We start from the raw sequence: 5,325 nt of genomic DNA on the forward strand, positions 1-5,325 counted from the left end.
GATCCCTGGGCGAAAAGGGCCTAATATTAACTACTGGCTTGCTATCCCTAGTCTCCCCTAGCAATTAATACCGCATTATAAACAGAAGTTAGCGCAATTGACCGTCCTACCCCTATCCCTAGGTGGTATTGCAAAATCAAGAAATTACTCACCAGTTCATGTCATTACTATACGTCCCCATATAAATAAAGACAAACATCAGTTACCGAATGAGTTAAACGATAAAGGCCTTAAGCACAGATGATAACAAAATAATTATCAATCAAAACATATGGAGACCATATAAGTAATCAAGAGTTTCAATAAAAGAGAGTATCAAAAGATTACATTGTTTCCCAGGGTTTAGTTCACCATAGACATGGTGAAACTAGATGAAAAATGGAAGAAGAATGGAAAAGCAAACCCTAGAAAAGATGAAATGGAGCCTAAGCATCCAAGAGATCCTCTCCAAAGAGCAAAGTTAGGTCTAGCCGTTCTCCCCTTTGAAAAGAATGACTCTAGACTCGTAGTAGGGGTATTTATAGGTGAGGAGTGCGTCAGAAAACCAGCCCAAGCCCAGCGAGCCACCGCCCGACGGTTTAAGTGTGCCGCCCGACGGTTTGCCATAATCCTCCAAACCGCCCGACGGCAATCACCACCACCCGGCGGTTTCCCTCAGCACCGCCCAGCGTCAATCGCCATGCCTACTCCTCGTCCTGGACCGCCCGGCGGTTTAAGTGTGCCGCCGGGCGGTACGTCGACTCTTCAAATCTTCATTTTTCTGCTCTTTTCTTGAGTCAACGACCTGTATCTTTAACTCCATTTTTCACTTTCTCAAAATTAGCTACAAAACAATGCAAAACAAGCATAAAATCGCAAAAAACAACTTTTGTCTCTCTACAGACTCATTTATTGAGTTTTGCTTGATTCTATGCTCATTCCAAGTAGTAAAGGGCGTAATTTGATCCAAATTGACATATAAAAATAACTGTTTTCCAACCTTCATCAACAGCCCCAAACTTAGAACTTTGCTTGTCCTTAAGCAAAACAAAACAAAACACACAAAACAAAACTTAGCTTTATACTTTTTTCATCCAATGCCTCAACAATCTCAAGGTACATGACAAAACTACTCAATTCAATATCCTCAGTGAAATCCAAAATAAGATGCATGCATGCTTTCAATCTAGAGATTGCACAACAGATGTTATACATTATGAATGGCCAATTCACTAAGCAAAAATGCACTCATGAATAGTAACAGTTCATACCAAGCAAGTGTTTCACTCAATCACTCAAGTGTTTAAGGTGACACTCCAACTCTCTATTGTTCACAAGTCGCATGAAAAAAAATTGTCATTCATCTCAAACAATCAACATCTTTACATGCAAATGCCATCAAAAGGACTTTTTCAAGGCTTGTAATAAGGTTGGGCTAACAAGAAAAATTGGTTTTTCTAGAATGCAAAATCCTTGAGTCAAGAGAACTATCAAAATATTCAACAATTGAGCACAACTCTCTNACCAAAATTTCTCATTCCCAACTTCTTCCCTTTTCTTTTCTTTGTCATTGAGCTCATCTTCATGCTTTTCTTCTTTTCTTTTCTTTTTCTCATGAGGTTTTCTCTTTTCACAACAATAGCTCAATGCCTTTTACTTGCTTTTTCAATTTTCCCCCGTACAACCCCAAACTTGAACCTTTTCATCACATACAATTAAGCTCATCCCAACTCAAGGTAAAGAACTTCAAAACAAGGGTTCCCATACTGTTTAAGGCTAAGGTTCAAAAAGGGTATAATATATCAAGCATTTTGGGTGAAAATTTGGCTAGAGAAGGGTTTTCAAAAATGGCCTTGATCATATGACATTCACATGCAATTCAATCGATCATCAAGATTAAGGCAATATCATCCATATTTTCCTGTGAACAATGCATGCAACAACAATAAAAAAAACTCTGGAGCTCAAAATCTCACACACATGCTTTCTCACACAAAATTCATTCATGCACCCTGCCTAGCATCATGACCACAATCATAAATTCATCACACATCTATTTCTTAGATATCAACATGCATTACTACTCAATTCTCATCCACATCAAATAATCATCAAATAGATCCATCATGCACACCAGTTAGTCAAACATTTTCAGAGCAAGTGTTAAAGCCAAGAGTACACACCAAAATTAAAATTCAACCTATTCTAAGAATTTAAAATGCAAAGAGTAAAAGAAATTCTAGGTTGCCTCCTAGTAGCGCTTGTTTAACGTCACGAGCCTGACCCAAACCTGGTTGGCACTTGTCAGTAAGTGCACTTCCTTCCACCACCCATCAGTAGGTGTACGGTCCGGATATCCTTCAGTGGATACCAAAAATTTAGCATCCCTCAGTAGATGCTACCCAAAAATTGCTCAAAAAATTCAAAAAGTACATGTTCCAACCAAAATAAAACAAAAGACCAAAAAAGAAAATTGTTCTTAAAAATACAAAAATTGATTTCCAAAAAGTTCAACTCTTCTTCTTCACGTTGGGATCTTCATCGTCCCACCGGCTCACTTTTCTTCGGTCCACCTTCTTGATCACTGTTGAATATGGTCTTTGAATTTCCACCATTCCTTTTTCCTTCAGCTCATTTACTATCCATTCCTTTTTCTTAAATCTCACTTTGCTCCCCGGTAGGAGTGGATCTTCTTTTGGTTTTGGGTGAATGGTTCTTCTCCCTTTATCCTCAGGCACCTGCAAAACACAANAGNTGTCANAATAATCATTACCTGCTATGCTCTTTTCTTGTTCTTCATTCATCTCTGGCTTCTCGAATGTTTTTCTTTTTACTGTTTTGATCTCATCCCCTTCACGGCCAGTATAGAGAAATAGATAATTCAAATCTCTCATCATAATTCTTCCATCATGAACATCAATAAACATCTTTGATGTGGCCATGAAGGGTCGCCCTAAAATCACAGGATGCTCCTCCTCTGTTTTAACATCCATGACAATGAAATCTGCTAAAAACTCAAGGCAATCTGCTCGCACAACAACATTTTCCACCATTCCCACTAGCGCTTTTTAAGAACCGTCTACCATTGTTATAGTCAAGTCAGAGGGTTTCAACACAAGTCCACCGATTTCCTTCAAAAGTTCCATGGGTATTAAATTGATGTTAGATATAGAATCTATCATAGCTTCCACATCCAAATCATTCAGAGAACAAAATAGTGTCAGGCACCCCGGATCTTTAGCCTTAGGAGGATAATTGCTCTTTTGTGGTTGAACAACAAGATCCTCTTCTTCATTAGTCAGCTCAATTTCATCATCCCTGTTAATTTCGATTCTTTCTGAATAGGGAGGACTCTGCTTATTTTCTCTAGGTAACACAGTCATCCGATTGAAACTCTCTCTCTCGCCCCCATTATGATTAGTTCTGGTTCCCATTTCCTCTTTTTCTTCATCAACCTCTTCTTCCTTATAATTCTCATNTTCTTCTTCTTCACTGCTCATGGGTTCAAAGAATTCANCCATTAACNTCTCCTCNTCTTCACTGTTCACAACATGGAATGGTTCAATATCTTCCTTCCAACCATCCTAGCTGTCTGCGTCCCAACCACTCTGGCTTGTAATAATCTTGCATTCCCTCTTAGGGTTAGCCTCAGTGCTAGCCCTAAACTGGTTTTTCTCTGTAATTTTTATCCTTGTTGTCAGCTGCCCAATCTGTGACTCCAGTGATTTAAAGTTGGCTTGATTGTTATTCACCTGCTGCTCGTATCTTTTGTAGAAGTCATTAAATCGACTACTCAAGGTCCTGACAGACTTAGTCAAATTACTCACTTACTGCCACAGAGGTAATGGTTGTTGCTGCCGGAAGTTTCCTCCTTGTCTCGAAGAAACATTCTGGCTTTGCCCAATACTCGGATGATTTTTCCAACCTTGGTTAGAGTTACCTTGGTTGAAATTTCCCCGTTTGTACTAAAATTGGGCCCCCATATAATTCACGTCCTGCTGCATCTCCTCTGTAAAAGCACATTGACCATTAATATGGTCACCATCGCATAAATCGCAAAGTTGTTGTGCCTGGGAAATATTTCTGAGCCCCCGAGGAAGTTCAGAGATGACCTTTAGCAACTTGTCCAATTTCTGGCTGAGGATGTGATTTTGTGCTGCAACAGCGTCTTCAGTAGGAAGATGTAAAAGTCCTCCTTTTTTCGTGCCCCTCTCACTCTACGACACTTCATTTAGAGCCATCTCTTCAATCAAGTTGTACGCCTCATCTTCTGTTTTTCTATTAATACTGCCTCCAACTGAGGCATCTATCATCATTTTAGACTGAGTGCGCAAACCTTCAATGAATGCAAGCAAGTATGAAGCTTTATCGAACCCATGAACTGGGGTCGCCCTCAATAATCCTTTGAATCTATCCCATGCTTGCCCAAGTGTTTCCTCCATCCCTTGTTTGAATGAAGAGATCTCTAACTTCCCTTGATTGATCTTCGGAGGTGGGAAGAATTTAGTAATAAACTGTTGGACCACTGCTTCCCAAGTCCAGAATGTTCCCTCCAGGAAAGAATTCAACCAGTCTTTTGCGTTTCCTCCAAGAGAGAAAGGAAATAAACTAAGTCTGACTCTATCGTCCGTCACTCCAGTTATCTTTACTATGTTGCAAATTTCACCAAAGACTGTCAAATTATTGTAAGGATTTTCATTTGACAACCCATGGAATTGGTTGTTCTGGACTAACTGGATGAGCGCCGGACTCATCACCATGCTGGTTGTATTGTCTGTTGGCATTGCAATGCTGTTAAAGTTCAAGGGACCAACTGTATTAGCTGCGTCCCCCAAAGTGCGTCTAGGAGGAGGTTGATTGGCCATCAATGCGAAGCAACTTCTGGAGAAAGAGATCTCTCACGTAAAGGACGTCTCTTTCTCCTCTCGAATGGTAGACCTTCTAGCAGAGATTGTTGGTTTTTCCTGCTTCTAGTATATATTGTTTCCTGCACACATAAGAAACACACCCTAAAAGCACTTTTACAGAAAAATAAAACAAAACACAACAAAAGAAAAATAAAACAAAAATAATTACAACCAATTCAAATTCAATCAATTCACACTACTAGAAAAATAAACCTCGAGTCTCTGGCAACGGCGCCAAAAACTTGTTGACAAATTGGCAAGTGTACCAAATCGTACAAGTAATATAAATGGTAAGACCAAGTATCGTTTTCCCAAGAGACTCGAAAGGCTTTCTTGTTAACGTGAATTAAAATAATAAGACTTGAAAATAAAAATTAATAAATTGGATTTGAGAACAAAAATATTAACATGCAAAATAAAGGTGATTCAATTGACAAAC

This window comes from Vigna radiata, chromosome 1, assembly GCF_000741045.1.
Source record: "Vigna radiata var. radiata cultivar VC1973A chromosome 1, Vradiata_ver6, whole genome shotgun sequence".
Taxonomy (NCBI): Eukaryota; Viridiplantae; Streptophyta; class Magnoliopsida; order Fabales; family Fabaceae; genus Vigna; species Vigna radiata.